The 18,759-nt window shown below is 48.9% G+C and overlaps 1 protein-coding gene across 2 annotated transcripts in view; it reads left to right on the plus strand.

Annotated features, from left to right (window-relative positions):
• Positions 1–18,759, plus strand: part of LOC126535848 (uncharacterized) — a 70,512-nt gene that overhangs the window by 3,805 nt on the left and 47,948 nt on the right. The window contains exon 2 of one of the 2 annotated variants that reach the window (XM_050182682.2): positions 13,380–13,472. The exons of the other annotated variant lie outside the window; for it this stretch is intronic. The gene's annotated coding sequence lies outside the window, so the exon portion shown is untranslated. The remainder of the gene's footprint in view (positions 1–13,379; positions 13,473–18,759) is intronic. 2 annotated transcript variants of the gene reach the window in all.

The following is an 18,759-nucleotide window of genomic DNA, read 5'->3' on the forward strand; positions in this document are numbered from 1 at the left end:
ATGCTTAAGCGAAAACGAGAAGCCGTAACCACTCAAGGGTGACAGCCTCATTATAAAATGTTTTTTTAACAAATAAAGAAAACATCACAGGGACAGGCTTTATTCGGTTGCTGATGTCGGCACAAATTACAGGCTGCACTTCAGCGACGAAAAACGCCTTAGCGGTGGCTTAAAATTCTGTGCGGTGGCAAGGTGAGCGCAGAATTAACTTTATATGCACGGAAGATGGTAATAAATGAAGATAAATCTTGCGATGAAAATAGAATGTGTTTGAAGATGCGATTATTTCCGGTATGCCACAATGCGCGTTCGATCCATCATTTTTAGCGCAGTCGTACAGTCGTTTGTCACCCGAATAGAGTGCTTTCATGTCTGGTCGATGACATTATAATTTCTTTTTCGCCTTTTTGCTGTGCTAGTGCAGTTTAGGAGGTGCCATATAGCAAATAGTTTTTCGTGGTTCTTATTCTATATAGGTAGGGCGAAAGTTAACAAGCAGAATCTGCCTCGGTGCAATGGCGGCGATTCGTTTTGCCTGATGTGCTCGTCGTTGGTGAAGCGGCCGGAGCATTTGTATGCGCTTGTTGAATCACTTTGAATGATACGAACCTCTAGTTGGAAAGAGAGAGGGAGTGGGGTGTATATGAGCCATTGATTCGTATGTAAAGAGAGGAACAAACAATACTTACTTGCAAGCTGACCGCGCCTGCGCGTTACGCTCTCGCCTCAACAAATACGGAGATCCACACGTGAACGTCCGAGTGCGAATTTAATAGCGACATTTTCACTACTACCGTAGTTGCGTCAAAGCGGATAGTTGCGAAGAGAAGGAGGAACGCGACTCGTCGTAGCCGTCGTTACGATCATCGTCTTCATCATAATCATCGTCTATAGGTTCACGGCAGGTCACCGGACTTTCTCAGCGATCTCCAGGTGCCTCCGTCCTACGTGACCCGGCCGCATCAGCGCTTTGTCTAATCATCCGCCGCCCCTGAGCTGCATTTCACTTCCTCTTATTGGTTCGCGGGTCCCGCAGTGCAGGGCTCCGGATTAATTTGGCCACCTGGGCTAATTCAACGTCCTTGCAATTCGCGCCCTCAACAGGAGAACGCCATAACCGTTTAGCAAGTGCTGCGGGTTGTTTCCCTTCTACCGCTTAACCAATCACCGGCTCTCTTTCTGTTCAGCATATGACCTGCCCACGTCCACGTCCTCCTCACAGTCTCCACTAAAATATCAGCTACTCGCGTTTTCTTTATAATTTATGCTGCTGTCCTCATGTCGCTTAATGTTGCTATTGTCTGCTCTCGGGTCCCCAGCAGCATACGTGAAAGGTTAAGACCGCCTGCAGATATGCATCATCACCTTTCTCATTGCCGTTGGCGCATGAGCGCACACACACGCGCGCGCGCGCGCGCGCTACCAAATTTTATATTGATTGAAAGCAATCATTGCATTTCGTTTATGCATAGGTCTGGTGTCCCACGCATCGCATCATTAACGGTCGCTTTCTTCGTCTGATTCCCCCTGCTCTAACTTTTCAGCATCTAAGAGCATGTTTTTATGACTATGGGTACAAGAAGAAGCTCGGGGAGAATACCCAGTACAGAAAAGCCGGTTGGCTGCTGTGGGCTGGAGGATGGGGAGGTAGACAAATCATGGCTTATGAGGCTGGCATTCCAAAACGGTCAGTTCCTACTAGGTGTGTGTGAACGATACTTGTGCACGTTACAGAAAAAAAAAGTAAGCGATTGCAATTACAATTACTTATTCAGTAATGTAATTGATTACAGTTACCAATTACCACCCCACGCAAGTAATTGAGGAATTACAAATAATCAGATATTTCTACGTTACTTTCCTGCCAAGCTTTATTAACACTGCACAAATACTGTAAATAGTACGAGCTGATCTGACTCCTCCATTGCGTTCTCGGCAGCCATTCACAAACTATCGTCGCTAGCAATTGCATATCAACGTTTTCGGCGGTCATCTTCCCTCGTTTTAGGGCGCAGTTCTTACGCGCACGTTCCTGTGGTGGGCGTCGGCGTCCGCGTCCTACTTCGTAACCGAGCGAACGAGCAGAGCGAAAGATGAGAGCGAACGCGGAGCGCAGCGGGTGATGAAAAGAAAAAGCGATGAGAGTGGAGAGAGCGCGAGGAGGAAATTGCAGGAGGATCTTATGGCGAAATCGTGAGAAGAAAAGCGCAGTGCCGCGCACAAAGGCCTTTGCGGCGATGATGGCTACGAGATGGCACCAGAGTAGCGCGCGTAGTCTGTATGGAAACAAAGCGCTGCATGAGCGGAGGTTGTCTGCGGCGGCAGCTGTGAATCGCGCCCACGTGTCACCCACGCGGTTCCGCTCGTGATCTCCCGATTAGTGAGGCAGTCGCACCACACATCGCTCCGTTTGCAACGTGCCGCACGAGACAGATTGTCTACACCAGCGAATAGATCGCGAAATGAAAACACGTATAGAGCTGCGCTCAAATTTCGCGTTAGGTAAGATCGTAATCTTCAGTGAATTTATTTTAGAAGATTCCAGCAGCGACACTGAAAACTCGCTTGGTGTGCGCGGTAGAGGTAATGTCGGAGTTGTAAGCACGAACACCTTTCGCACAAGAGTGTGGTTACTTGAAGACGCGATGCTTGCTTTTGGGGCGTCTATGAAGCGCAGCGCTTCATTGTTGCTGACGCTCAGAGTATAAGCGCTTTCGTTAGGGCCAATGAAGAAAGGAAAATAATCGTCCGTAGGTGACTTCGTGGCGTCAACATCCGTAGTAGTCATCGCTATCGAGCGATAGCAGCGCCGGTTCAATTCCTCAGCCAACATCCTGTGAAGCGTTCAGATTAGGAAAATTAGGATTAGGAACAGTGAACGTCCAGGTTCACCTGTCTGAACACGCGCCTCCGCGAGGCTGATGTATTTCAAATTCAAGTGATCAAAGCTACGTCGCGTGCTGCAGGTTGTCTCGTCAATATAGTGACTGTTTAGGTGTAATTGGATTACTGTGAACGTTACCGAGTAAAAAATGTAATCAATCAATTACAAGATAAACAAACACGTGCACTTGATTACAGGTGATTAATTAGTGTAATTCGCTACGTACAAGTCTGGTGCGAATATTCAAACATTTGAACATCAAATGGAACAGTATTGTCCTATTCGATTCGGTCTTCAAATCGAATAGTCACTATTCGAAAGTCCGAATATGGTTTAATAGTTTTTAAGTACTTTATGTCGTCGACTGTACATGATCAAACATGACATTAATTGAAGCAAAAATTAGATAACTTTCATTGTATCCACAGATGACATAACAGTGGATAATACGCTGTGTGGTTCCGACAGCCAGATTTCTTCGGCTAAATACGATCACTCGCAATAAAATATTGTTCATACACACCACTCTGCAATGGGTATTGCTTGGTATATAGAGTCGTCACCTGCGTCCTCTCATAGGATTAATAACAATGTGAATACGTTTCTTTGCAATGTACTTTATACGATAGTGGCGCCATCTGCCGCGACCATTCTAAGTATAAAAAATTCTTTCTTTATTTATTTTTATTTTTTCTGCCGTTGCCGCAGACCACACCCGTTTCTGATTTGGTTGCAAAGGTAAGTACATATATTGATTTGCACGCAACCCTGTTTTTCTAAACATTATACGATAATGCATGAACCGCGTATGCTCCGTAGAGCCTTGAGTTTGCGAACGAACTGCTTAGTTTTTCCTAATGCTCTCTTTGTACTTTTGAGAAAGCATGCTGTATTATGTGCAGAGTAAAGACTGACACTTTCGAATATTGTAAATACCATGCTGTGAAAATTACTCGATATTAATGGGGAGGAGGCTGCATAGTATTCGAAAAAAATATTCGCTATTATATTACATTAGCTTCTGGCACTATTCGATTCGTATTCGATTTGACCTCAATAATTATTATCCACACACCCATATTTCCCACATCAGTTCGTGATGAACGCGGGCTAGGGAAGTCGCGATCGACCGCATCTGTGTACTATCGCGAGAAGGAAAGTCGCACGCAACGTATTCAAGGACCTCCTCGCGATCATAGTCGTCACGCGCTGCGTTGTAGGCCGCTCCAATGCGAAAAGCAAGGCCATGTAAAGGCCACTCTTAGCCATAGCCGACATAGAAAGCGAGCCTCACGTCGCCAGAGTCTTGGCGAGATGCGAAAGCGAAGTGAAGAGTTTAAGCGCTACAGTTGGTTATTTGGAAAAGTTTGCGTGTTCCACGCGGAGAACATGTTGTTTCGCGCGAGGACCGGAAGTTTTCTTGCGTCACTGCCTTCAGGAAGGCCGCAGACATCATTTTGTGCTATGATCTCTGATTACTGCACCAGCCTTCCACCAGGCTCGATCCCGCAAGCAAACCATCGATGCCTCCTTAGTGCGTGATCCGATTCGACAGTGCACCTTACTGCGTATACCAGCAAATGTAGGAAAAAAAATCTCAGCTGTCATCTCCTGCTCTTTATTGCATGAGAGCTCCTTTTGCACGAAAGGTACCCTGCCCACACGTAGATATTTTCATTAGAAACTAAGAGGTGAAGAAGCAGAAAACGAGACGCACCTAATTGATCATCTGGGTGGTGTATCTGAATCCTTTAATCGGCTATTTTCGTCTCGTCGACGCAAGCACGGCCAGGAGAAGAGAGAGAGAGAGTAAAGGCAAGGAGGTTAACCAGACGCACGTCCGGTTTGCTACCCTGCACTGGGGGAAGCGGTATGCGGACGAAGAGAGAGAGAGAGAGAGAGTGCAGGAAATTGATAAAGCGTTCTAGCTTCTCTTATAAGGCGCGACTCGCGTAATTAAAGCGGGACCTTTAAGTTATCTGCGGTGCGCGCTGAGAGAATCTACGCGTTTCTGCTTGTCGCGTTCCAGCTCATCCGGGACGGTGGGGGGGAATCGGCCCTGTGCTAATGGATTAGGTAATTATTCAGGGACGCCGTGAAGAAAACATTCCTTTCTTCTGGTGTCACAAAATGTGAATAAAACGTTAACATGTGCTGCACGACTGGGCGGCTCGCCATTGTACCGTAAAACGCAGCTTATAAGTAATGCTAATAATTAGCTAGCATTACTTATATGCTGCGTTTTGCGCGAAAATGCCGAGCAGCCCAGTCCTGCAGCACATGTTAACGTTTTATTCACACTTTCTGACACCAGAAGAGTACTTAATTACGAAGCATAATAATAGCAATAACTTAAATTGAAAGTCACACACGTACGCATATAGCAGCTGTGTGGAGTACTTTATTATGCATCTCGTAAAAATTTGAGCACGAGACCGTAAAATTACGTCAGCAAGACTACACACAATGTTACAACCATTGCATAAACATTTAACCGACACGGATGTCAGTATTTGCCGAGATTTTTCAATTAATAACAAGAGAATCAAAAGTGAAACGCAGGTACACGTTCTCAGGAGTTTATAATTTATGAGCTATTAAAGCATACGCCCGTAGGTTACAGCCTTTTAGCCTTCTTAGGCGCGAAGATAAGCTGGGTGTTTCGTTTCTGTATACTATACGCGGTATACCTCTCTGCACGAAAGGCTTCGGTGGTCGGCATTGCTGATGGCAAGCACTGTTTTTCTACCTTGTAACTTCGCCTAGTTTTGGTCGGCCCTGTTTCTGTGGTGTACTAGAGCTTATTGAAGAACTTGGTTTAAATCACACCCCCTCATCCGAAGGTACGGAGCCTCATATGCTCAGAACAGCATATAAGGAGGCGCTAGGACTGTCGGTCAGAACAACTACAGAGCGCTTGTTGCAGGTGGGGGGTGCACAACACAACAGATGAGATAACTGAGGCCCACCTAATAAGTCAATGTGCCGGATTGGCAGGAACGAAAACGCGACGCAAGGGGCTGGAGGGCTTGAATATCAGCTGTCCTTGCTATACGGCAACAAGACAAGTCATTCCGAAGGAGCTGAGGAGCAAGTTTGCGACACTGCCCCTTCCTAAAAACATGCACCAAAAACATAATCAAGCAAGGAGGAGGGCAAGAGCTAAGAATATGGACCGGATCTATTCTAAATTAGAGGGAGCCTTCTCCGTGGATGCTCCGGGTTCGGTAGGAGGAGTCATCACACATCGGTGGTGCATCAAGGGCAGACGATCAATGGACTTTCTGTTCGGCACGGGGAAATTGCAGAATTGGAAGAGGTGGCGGTCGCCATGGCAGCTGCGCATCCTAATTCCGAATACTACATCATTATGGACTAGCAAACTGCATATAGAAATTACACGCGGCCAAGCAACTCGACAAAACGCAAGCGGTCGCGTTTCGGCGACTTCAGACAAACACATTCCCACACCCAAAATACATTAACAAAATCACAGGGGGCAAGGAAAGCGACAAATGTAGGCTCTGTTCAGAAACAGGAACACTCACAGACATAATGTGGGAATGCACCTCGCTCCCGTTCTCTCATCCCCCCGTCAGCAGCGAGACTGACTGGACAGCCTGGCTCAGTTCCGGGGACGTCGACCGACAACTTGAACTGGTGGACTGGGCGGAAAAGGCCAAGCAGGCCCAGGGCCTTACTCGAGCCCAAACCCTCAGCCACGTCCCTCTTTACCCTTCCCCCTTTCAATAAAGTTTATCACCACCACCACCACGCGGGGCCGAATTGCACCGCTAGCTCGCAAGATCCTGAAACAATATGGGGTCTTCGCTTCGCGCAAGGAGCTGATTTGGGTGCCACGTCATGAGGGTGTAGAGAGAAATGAACGTGCATACGCTGCCGCCCGAGCTTTTCTCCCCCGGGTTCCCTCCTCTTCCCTCACCGAAGACTCGGACTTCCCATTGCCACTAGTAACTTATGCAGGTGTATTACAGCACTTGCGCTTATCGTGATGAAAATATTCGGGCCCGGACAAGGAATTAGATAAAGCAGAAGAATGTCATTGACGGAGATTACCAACCATGTCATTTAATAACCTAGTCAAGCTACATGCTAACGAGCGACAATACTTTTCAGCCGAATGTAAATTCTGCGGGCAGAAAGCAGATTGGTACCATATCGTATGGGCCTGCCAGGCTAATAGTTCCTTGGACATTATGCAACAGCCAAAGACGGAAGGATGGGAGGCAGCCCTGTTCAGATCCACCCTCGAGGACCAGTAAGCCTTCGTGAAAGAAGCCAGGGCGGCGGTCTTAGACAACGGAATTCCGGAATAAGAATCCGACCCCCCTTCTCATAACTCTCCTCCCCTTTTCCTGTCAATAAACGTTTTCATCATCGAAGAACTTAATGGGGTATGCGTGTGTGCCTCCTTCAGCACTTCTTTTTTTAATTTAATTTAGGTTATCTCCTAGCTTCCTTTACAGTCATTTTACAGTTTCTTTTTTTCTGTCTGTCTTTTTTCTTGAATACTTGACTGCTGGTCATCCGTTGTGTCTCAGAGAGCGGTCTCTTTTTTTCCACATTCTCCTTACAGTACACGGGGCCCTGTGTTCGAGGTTTGCTCATGGCCGTCAGGTCCGGGCTGGACTAGCCTCTAAGCGACCCTCCCTTCCTTGCGCTCTCTGCACCCTCTACCTGGGGTCCGAATGCAGGGCTCGCGCGGATTCTAATCCCCCTAGATCAATCCCCACGGATTAGCAGCCGGGTAAAGGAAAGGGGGTCCACAGCCGAGCTTTCGACTGCGACTGCAGGCTTGCGCGATCATCCGTCTCGAGGCAGGTCGGGTCAGTCGGCAGCTGCTTCGTCCATGTGTGTTTGTGTGTGTCTAGGCGTTTCTTTTGTTGAGAGCGGGGAGGGAGCGACCATCCATTTAGTAGTGATCGTCGTATTATTACTATAAATTACTCCGGGTGGAGCATTTCTCATTTCGCGACGACGGTGCGGTAAAACGACCGACGCCCATGGGAAGGAGCTTCTGTAATCCTTTCATCGTCCTGGCTTGACGGTCGTAGCGAACATACATCATCGCCAGGTGTGGCCGGCGCACTACGCTATGCGTATATTCGACGACTTGCCGCGCTCGCTGTCTGCTAAGGCGAGCACTGACGACGCACACACGGATTTCACTTTGAGTAATCTGGTGTCGTACGAGTACAGCGAGCCATGTGCATGAGAGAGAACAGCGCGCTGTGTGACGCTGCAGTGAATGAATTTCACGAACGCAGCGCTCCTTCTTGGAAGTTTGTGTGTGCTGTTAAGAGAAATATGTAACGTATACGCTGCGCGACGTCTGGAAAACTCGCATGATCTGAAAGCGGCATATATGCGTGTATTTTTATTGCCTGTCATGCAATGCAGTATCTTAACCGCCGCGGGGGCTTGCTATGGCGATGGATTTGCGCTGCTGAGCACGAGATCGCGGCTTCGATCGGCCACGACGACCGCACTTTGTTGCGGGCAGAATGCAAAAATGCTCGCGTACCGTGCTTCGGTTGCACGTGAAGAAAACCCAGGTGGTCAAAATTAATCCACAGCAATCCACTACGGCATCGCTCATAACTCGAAATTGAAACCCCCCAATTTAATTTAATACTACAATATTTTATTGGCTGTGAACAACGCTGTCTGTGAAAGTTTCTCCTGCGTCCTGACCTTGAGTACTATTCTGTTTTACAGGCATGTATAAACTACCTCAGCAATATAGACTTCTGCAGGCATGAACAGGGTAGGATGAACAGCTGTACTGCTAAACGAATGGCACGAACAAAAAAAGAGAGGAAAGAAATAAACTGGCACACGCTGTCTTTAGCCATATCCGTATGCACCAAAACAAGCCAAACCAAACCTGCAGAGCAGGCTTGGATGATAACCATGCTTTGCCATCGTCGTGATGCAGTCGATGCAGGTGCCATTGCTCGCGCTGGCATACAGCGGAGCTTGCATGATGGCAACAGCCGGAAGCAGAACCACGGGGAAAAGCGCAGGCGGTCAGCGCCATGTGTATCACGAAACTGCGAATCGTTTCCGGATGCGTCCCCATGCACATTGAAGCTCATCTCCGGGATGGGGCTGGGGCGATCGTGATCGAGCAGGACTCACTGCGAGGGACTCCTCGTTCGCCCATGGCTGTCCGTGCAGTGCACGTCGCGTGCCGCACACTCTGCATCCGTGACGCATGGGAGGACTGCAGAAACGATCGAGAGCTGTGCTTACTCCAACGCCAATGTTCCTGGGAGTGAAATTGGCTTTACCCGCTGCTAGCGAAGAATGCTTCACTTGAATAACTTACGAGGCCATTTCTACAAGAGCAACATTCCTCGTTCTGTTACGGTTCGAGTGAAGACTTGTCAGGACGTGTGAAACGAGCCATGACTCTTCCCTGATTCTGTTTTTACGCGGTTCTTACGAGTGATGGATCTAGGGTAGCCGCTCGATACCCCAGTGGTTCTTACAGCGCAAATGTAGAATGTCGCGCGACGCGCGGCACTCGAAGCCTCAACAGCAAACCGTATGCTCACAGACATTCCGATCGTGCTGAGCTCGCAGAACATTTTCGCAGCTTCGCGACGCGCACAATTCGATTAGATAAACTTTAGAAAAGGCACTGCAGGACACACGTCAGCGCGCAGTCGGCGTCTCCTACGCAGTGACCCACACGGAGTACCTGGCGGCCGCTGCGCGGGCCTCCTGGCTGGCCCATTGCTCGTCTTGAAGTAGCGGACTTTGTAGGGACTTCTCCCACTTGTCCGAGGTATATATAGTCGGGCGGAGCGTTTCTGCACTCCCAGAGCACGTGTGCGAGAGTCGCCGTGTCGCCGCCCGAGGGACAGGCGTCGTCAGGGTAGACGTCCGGGTAGATGATGTGTAACGTGGCGGGGTTGGGATAGGTATGCGTCTGTCACAAGCGTAGCGTTAGCGCCTGCGGCCTGTTTAGTTTGCGGTGCGGGGGCGGAAAGAGACATCGTCCCAAGTAAAAATGTTTAGTGATTTCGTTGTATGTTACTAGGGCGTCCCTATTCGCCTCCAACTCGTCGAGACGCGGTTGCCCGGGGGTGACGGCGCGGTCAGTAAGCGCGCGCAGCGTCGTGGGCTGTCTCGTTGAGGTAGGGCGGGTCGCCCGGAATCCGACCCAGGCGGGCGGAAAACCAGATGACGGTGTGGTGCTTGAGGGTGCTCGGATCAGCGCCTCGGAGGACGCGTAACGCCTGGTCGGAGACGACTCCTCTGTCGAACGCTTTGATGGCCGGTCTCGAGTCGCTGAATATTACCTCTCGCTTGTCCTCGAACATTACCAGGGCTGTGCCACTTGCTCCGCCACCTCGGGGTCGCGTGTGAGAGCCGTGGCGGCGTTTAGGGTCCGCTGCGAGAACGAGACCGAGACCGCGGCGAAAGTTCGGTTGCATTGGTAGGCGGTGGCGTCCACGAAAGCGACGTCGTCCGCTTTCTTGTCTATGCGTTTGAGGAATGCGGTCGCCCGGGCTAGGCGCCTGCCTCGATTGTGTTCCGGATGCACGTTTCGCGGAATGGGTGCGATTGTGATCAGGTCGCAGAGCTCGCGGGGAACCGGCGTAAACTCCGGTGGATCCTGGGTGTTCGGCGGGAAGTTGCTGAGCTCGCGCAAGGTGTGGCGGCCCGTCTTGGTGGTCGTCAGTCGTATCACCTGCGCTCTCTCTTGAGCCTCGGCGATCTCTCCGAGGGTATTGTGCACTCCGAGCTCGAGGAGTCGATACGTCAGCGTGGTGATCGGGAGCCCGAGGGCCCGCTTCACTACCTTTCGGATGAGGGTATTGAACTTGTCACGCTCCGATAGTTTTCACTTGTGCATTGCTGCGACGTAGGTAAAGTGACATAGGACGAACCCGTGTACGAGACGTAGCGGAGTGGGTTCTGAGGCCGTGGTGACGGTTGGCCACTCTGCGTACGAGTCGTATCGCGTTGTCCGTCTTTGTCGTCAGCTTGTGAACCGTTATAATGTTTGATTCGCCCGCCTCGATTATCATTCTCAGTACTCGGATGTAGTCGACCCTGGGGATGGAGCGACCGTCTCTGGTGCGAATGGTGATGTTGCGCTCGGTCGGGGGTTTCCACCCCTTGGGCCTTTTGTCTTGTCATTTTGGACAGTACAGCAGCAGCTCCGATTTGGCGGAGGATCACTTGAGGCCCATGTGGTCGAGGTAGGACTTTGCGGTTTCGGCTGCCTCCTGCAGAGCGGATTCGATAAAGCCGTCCGACCCCGCGGAGCACCAGGTGCTGATGTCGTCCACGTATACCGTATGGTTGAGGCCTTGTATCTTCGAGTGGCGTTCGGAGAGCCCGGTCATCACCAGGGTGAACAGCGTCGGCGAGAGGACGGAGCCCTGGGGGGTGCCACGCTGTCCAAGCTCGACTTCTTCCGACGTGAGGTCTCCGGCGCGGTGTACAGCCTCGCGACGGATTAGGTAGGAGCGGACGAACTCGTAGAACCGGTGTCCGAGCCCTAGGTCCGCGATCGCCTTAAGTATTGCTGAGTGCTCGATGTTATCGAACGCCTTCTCCAGGTCGAGGCCGAGTATGGCGCGGGTGTCCCAAGTGCCCCCGGCGTCTATGATCTGTTGTTTCAGGAGAAGCATCGTATCCTGCCTCGAGAGCCCGGGTCGGAAGCGGACAAAGTGCCTCTCTTTTCCAAGCGTGGCACGCAGCCTCGGTGGTCTGGCGCTAAACGGTTGCGAATTAACGCTTTCTTATGTGCGTGCCTGCATAACTGGCATTGTCAACGACCGGCCCATACCAACATCTCCCATACGCGACGCGGTCTCTGCCGTAGCTGCGGAGGTCACTATTTACAGCGCGTGCACACGGCGCTCTATGCGCCCATATCGCGCAACCACGTGAGAGAGCAGGACACGACGCACGCGGAGAGACTGGCGCCGGGCACGTACATGGTGCTTACGAAAAGCGAAGCCCCATTTACCCTCCCCCTCTTGCTTGCCAGCGCGACGAAAGCGCGTGCAGCTTGCCAGTGCCGTCGCCTCTCCTTTCGTGCAAGGAGCTATAGGAGGCTTTAATTAAACTGGCTGTCGTGCCACGGCCGCCCGGCTCGTAAATCGGCTGTCGACGAGCGCCTGGCCGCTATAGCCCAGCACAACGCGTCTCCGATGTCGGGCCTAATTAAACTCCGCTCAGGCATCCGCCCCGGCTGCCGCGGGACGGCTACCCGCTACTCGCTGGAGACGATGGGGACGGGGAAGGGAAGGTGTTTCCCTGTTGTTTTGCGCTGTCCCTAAACGGCCTTCATATAGCTCGCCGCACTCGCTTCGCGCGGCCTCCCCAACTTTCTCTCCCGTTCTTCTCCCGTGAGCGTGGAGTACATCCCCGTGACTGCTATGCCCCGTCCCGCGGGCTCACACGCGCTGGCTCAGCTGGTGGCCGTACCACGATCCTCGCTCCTCTCCCATAAACTCCTCGTCTTCCAGTACGCTGATGGGCTGAGGAGAGGCCGACGGATGCGCGAGGAACGCCGTTCGTGAGCAAGCATGCGCTGGCGAGGCGTTGAAGGGCTCTTCAGTGGATGCCACTTATCATTACAGCATCGCGTCATCGGGGCAGTTTAGGGAACGCCGCGCGCCGCTCGGGGCTTTAAGAGGTGTTTGTGTATGGGCTCAGTTCCCGCGAAAAGCTTTCGCGGGGCTCTGGCTCAACCATTCTGTGTGAGTCATGGAGTTAGGACGATCGCACTTTCCGTAAGTGGTGTGCGCGAAACATACTATGTGGCGCTGCGTGGACTTGACTACGTCTACCCAGCTCTCGGTTTAGGCTCCTCTGACCTCCTTGAAGCCCTTGCGTTCAGGGATAGCAGGAGTAAAGCAAACATGTCCGCAATAGAGATTAGTATGAGGCGATTGGAGGTTTGGTGGCATAAAAGTAGGGAGGACCACAAACAACAGAGACGTACAAAAACAAAGTTCCCAGTAGTAGTTCAGAAAGCTTCATGCGGGGAATCCTGTGTGTGTATGTCGTTGGCATTTTTTTTTCTTTTCAGAAATGTAGGTAGAACATTAGGCAAAATAAGAATAACAGCTTGTTGGCACAGCCCACTATCCTGTTTCAAAGGGGACGCTCTTAGCATCAATCCATCCATCCTATATGTTGCAACGCGGTGACTACGTGTTGCTCGCGGCTGTTACTGTTTACTTGTTTTATGCCCGGACTAAGGACGGTCTGTGATATAGAGCAGAAAACTGTTGCTTCGTCGGCGACATCTACAGGGGACTTTCTCTTGTTCTCTGAATCGTTCCCTCCTATTTTTCCCTTCGCCCAGTGCAGGGTAGCCATGCTGGCTCAGACCTGGTTAACCTTCCTGCCTTTCAATTATGTCTCTCTCTCTCTCTCTCTCTCTCTCTCTCTCTCTCTACTCGTTTTATTTATTGTGCGACCGTGTCTCTGGTCTCTGTAGCTGCATCTACGAGGCTCTGAACATGGCCTGACGTGACGAGGAAGTCGATTGCAGACACGGGTGACAAAACAGACGCACCAACTGTCGCCGAAGGTACGATCTTCTGAATTTACTCCAATTCATTGCTTCTAAATATTGCTCTTAAGCAAATGTATGAACGTGAGTTAGAACAATATCGGAATAATTTGGTGTTTTTTGGTCTTGTAGGTAGGCATTCTCGCTTGCTTGCGTTCACATGTAGTCTTCGGTCTCTTCTGATGTTGACGTGTGACGCGACGTGTGAAAACATATACATAGTTGAAAAACTGCACCGCAAAATTTTTAGTGTTAGTGCTGCGAGGTACCAACAAGGGATAATAATCCTTTATTGTAGGCTTGCAGGGATGTCACAATGTCTAAAAAGAAAAGAAAAAGTTCGCTTTGTAGAGTGTGGTCCTAAGTAATGATGTGGAATTCTGTTTCATGAGCGACACAATAACGATTAAAAGTGAAATTTTATAGCCGCACTGGTGCGACTCCTGGTTCGTACTTAAGTTTTCGATTTCGAACGGCTGCGATGATGGCTTTATTTGGGATCTGCTGCAGAAATGTTTAAATCATGATTCGAGAGCCTGAAATTCAGTTACCCATTGTGCGTAACGGACGAAACGTGTGTCCTTATGTAATACCCCTAGCATGATGTTCTTTAAGGAAATAAACTGAACTTATTTACCGAGTTCCAGATAGAGAGAAAGAAAGCAAACGTTTTCGCTTTGGTGTATGTGTAATGATGTCGTTCAGTAGCATTCACCTACGTAGCAGAAATAAAATATTTTCTTTTCTGCACTTTCTTCTTCTGTTTAATACTTTGTGCCAGTGACTTAATTCTCTCTTTCTGTTTAACAATGGCGCGCACGCTCGGATATTATTTGCACGAAACAGCGACAAGTTTCCAAAGAAAGCATGAGGGGGGGGATGCCCTCGACGTGGCGTTGCGTCGAAGCAACGCCGCTCGAACAGGCGTGCGCCACCATCGTCGCCGAACCGTCTGTCCTCCAGCGCGGTGCACGACCTGACGCGTCTGCCACGTGCCGCCGAATTAAGGCTCATCAGCATCTGGACGTTTTTTTTTTTTTTTTTCCTTTTTTTCCGCCTCTTTGGATGAAGAAATGTACTGACCCTTCACACCGGTGGCCCATCGTGTCACGCTCGCGCTGACTAGAGCAGGCCCTTCCAAACCGCACCGAGCATTGCCGCGGCTCACAACAGCGTCTGTGTTACCAGCCGAGCAAGGGAGCATCGACGCGCAATTTAGCGCATAATTAAAGGATCGCGCGCGCGTTAGCGGTTTCGTCCCCGTCCGCCTGTTTAGCGCCTCCCGGCTCGAAGCGTCAGCGCTGAAGCGCCAAAGCGGGAACATATTGCCACGTCGCCGAGCTGCCGGTTTTGCCTTCGTTTCGGTGGTGACCCGGAGCCCGACGCAGCTCGGGTTCCGATAATTTGTCTCAATAAAAGCGTGCAGCGCTGGGGAGGCTGCAACTGTCGTCGGATTAGAGGTGCAAATAGCTGTTACAAATGACGCCTGTTGACGTTACAAAAGAGTCTGCTGCACCCCTGACAATGCTATTCCTCTATAGGTGGTTGCATGCGTTTAAAAAGATGGGAAGGAGTGTGGGAGAGGTTTGAGTATAGTAAGCGAAAACATCAAAAGATGTATGACAAAGTGACGGCGTCCATGCATACAAATTGCTTTCTATTCACACATACGTGCAATTAGTTGCTCACTGTGCACCATGTGAGATTGCATTAGGTACACCCGTGAACGTTTCTGCTTTTCTAGAAATAACGCTGAGCATTATGGATGTCATCTCCGTCATGCTGCCTGAGGGGCAGCTTAAATTTATCTCTTCAACCATTGATACGTTTCTGTTGTAGTTAAACCGTGTTAGTATTTAATACTATGTTCGCTAAATATACGGTAACATGTTTTTATTTTTGAAACTTAAAATAAAGTGCTCAAATTAAGCAGAGAGGTGGCATTTTATTGTTGTGATTGTTTAATATAGCACTTGGCACCGTTACTTGCCTGGTTTGTCAAGAAACAAAATCAATGAATGCAATGTTGCCATCGCGCCTTTCGAAATACGTGGTATCCAAAACACGGCGGCTACGACGTCCACTGGTCGCTTTTGGATCGTGCAATGTGTAAACAATCATGAGGAGCACAGGCGAAGGCAAATCCTGAGTTTCTCTTGAAAAACCAGTCAAATATTAGCGTCAAGTGTTACACTGAATGAACAGAACCATAAAATGCGATCTTTCTCGTGACTTTTAACAAAACAAGAAAAACGGTAAGGACAAAAGTTTCTAAAGTATTTAAGACAAAAACGCAGGGCACCGCACAGTTATGTACATGACGTCACTATGGTAAATGCTATCGATTATTCCATCTACAAGAGACATCAGGGGCGCTATAACGTAACACTATTCCAAACTTTTCTATTCCAATTCTGCTATCAGCCCTCCGTGATTCGTCAAAAACTTTTTTGGACCACCCCCACTTCACCTGTCTGTCACGCGACGTCACGAAAACCGCCATACCTCCCCATCTGATATGATGTGTACACACTGATTATGCATGATTTGACCGAAAAAAGAAAAACAGTTCTTTCTGATTCGACGCCTTTTCGCCATTAGCCCCCGGGGATGAAATGGCGAAATTAGCCCCCGAAATTAGCCCCCCGCGAAGTTTTCGGGCTGCACCCACTTCACCTGCCTGTCACGCGACGTCACAAAGCCGCGAAAACTCACCGCGTCAAAGTGACGTGTACGCATTAAAGATGTATTAATATGCCGAACAAAACTTAATTTTCTTCTGAATAGCCACAGGCTACCCCGTTCCAAAAGGAATAAAATATAGCTGCCGTCAATCGCTCAGGCGCTGGCTACTTGCACCTGCCGGAGAGCATGGGTTTATTTGCGTATAATAAAGCTTCTTGCGTGGCCATGTAACGTTTTCGAGCACTTTCGGCACGTTTACGACCTCATTCTGCCAACTCTTTTTTGCTTCGGGTTTTTACTTCGGTAGGTAGGTAGGTAGGTAGGTAGGTAGGTAGGTAGGTAGGTAGGTGGGTGGGTGGGTGGGGTAGAGGTAGGTAGGTAGGTGGGTGGGGTAGAGGTAGGTAGGTAGGTGGGTAGGGTGGGTGGGTGGGTAGGTGGGTAGGGTGGGTGGGTAGGTTCCCGCCTCACGTCGTTTCAGGTCTATTCAGTTAAACAAGAACATATGTTACGTGTCCGCATGGTGCACCAGGGTCCCTATGCGCAAGAACCGCATGCACAAAGCTGCTCTACCTGATGATTCCATCGCTGGGAGCAGAATTTGGTTTGGGTGCTGTAGAAGATTGTTTTTTGAAAATTGGCTACAAGTCGTGAAACTTCAAAACTAAATTTGAACGCCACTTTTACAATTTGGTGGAACTGGAAATAAAACACATCTTTTAGTTTTATCAACTTCATTTCTAAGGTTGTTCAAACCATCAATGCAGATATGACAGTTTATAATTTAATTCAAGCAGCTGCCTAGTTTACGTAGATATCACAAAACTCGTAATCGGAAAACAGCAGTACGCTAAGAGCCTGCGCTATAAAATGTTTTCACCGCTTGAGACGCTCTATAATCAATATAATTTACGTATATTTTATAAATGATATTGTTGCTCAGTTGGAGCTGTAAACATTATTATTTTTGTCGCTTTTTTAAACTCTTTCTTCATGTTGGTATCCAGGTATCCCTGCCTCAGACTTAAAGCCATATTTGCGCAAAAAGCTTAGAAGGCATTGGCAACAGAAGTGGGACACCGAAACCTCTAATAAACTCCATTTGATCGAGCCGCAATTGGGAAATTTGCCACCGATATAAAAAAATACGGCGAATCGAGGTCATTTTCTGTCGCCTTAGGATAGGTCATACGTATGGCACGCACTCTTATCTCTTGACCGGTAGTGAACCTCCCATGTGCTGTAGATGTGGCAGGATACTAATCGTCCTCCATGTCTAGCTGAAGTGCAGAGAAATGGAAACCGAAAGGAAAAAAAAACACTTCCCTCTAGCCTACCGACAGAATATTCCTTTTCATCCGGCAATGTTGCTTGGTGCTGACCCATTTTTCTCGCAGAAAATCCGTTTTTAACTTTCTGCAAGATGTTAATTCATTGCAAGTTATAGGCCGAAGAGATTCGTCGCACAGCATCTTACCAGACGCTGCTGCTGCGATAGTAGTATTTTGTAGAGCACGTGCCTACAGGCTCTTGCATTTAAGGGCCTCATTGAGGCAATAGTGCTACTGGCATTTATATATTTTACTTCCTCATTCCATCATAGCATATCTTTTAAATTCATAGCACATCTCAAAGTCATTGTGACAATTTTAATGGATATATATTTATTTTACCATTAATTTTAGGCCCCTATACAGCCAGGTTGCATTGTTATAGCCAACCACGACGCCATTGGTCATTATTTGCCCCACTGACTGCATTAAAACATTGCTTGGCGCTCTTTGGCCATGACTGGCTCTTGCGCCATAAAACACCACATATCATCATCATTCATGTTGAAAAAGGGAGAGAATGAAAGGCAGGAAAGTTAACCAGGTTGCACCTGATTTGCTACCGAACTCTAGGGGACGGTGAAGAAAAAATTAATGAATAAAGGAAAGGAATAAGAGATGATGCGCGCACACACAACCGCGCCATTAAAGGCGGTCGCTGAGCACATCTTTAAAAAGTGTAGCAAAGCTGCGGTGACTTACGGTCGATAAACTGGACTCAGTCTGGTTAACCTCCCTGCCTTTCCGTCTTCCCTTCTCTCTCTCTCTCTCTCTCTCTCACATAATCCCAATAACGTGTTTTTCTTTAACGATCTGTCGTCCAGTGCTTATAAAGCAAAAAAATATTTATTTTTTCCTTCATGACATTTAATACAAGATGACTTTTTTTCTGGTGAACGCAGCAGATTTTATTTAAACTGGCCAAGCGTGGGTAATGCGAGCATATATGCTTTTCAGGTGTAATGCTTGAATCAATAGTGCTATATATAGCTAAAGCTTCCTCTTGAAGCCGCAGAAAATAATTAGTAACGGGCTACATGCAATCCTGCTTTCGAAACGAGCTTTGACTTCATGTTCTTGTTGTATTGCGCCTTTTGTCTCATAAACTTATGCAACGTCGCGCAAGCCACTGCGATACAAGCCGTGAGTCGATCTTGCATTAAGCGCGTTAGAGGGTATCGTGCCGAAGTAAAAAACGCGTATACCCGACGAACGCGTCGGCTGTCGGAAGCTTTTTTTTTCTATTTTATTTTTCTTAAACTCTACGAAGTGACACTCAATTATGACGATAA

The sequence above is a fragment of the Dermacentor andersoni genome, chromosome 4 (assembly GCF_023375885.2).
Source record: "Dermacentor andersoni chromosome 4, qqDerAnde1_hic_scaffold, whole genome shotgun sequence".
NCBI classification, from domain to species: Eukaryota; Metazoa; Arthropoda; class Arachnida; order Ixodida; family Ixodidae; genus Dermacentor; species Dermacentor andersoni.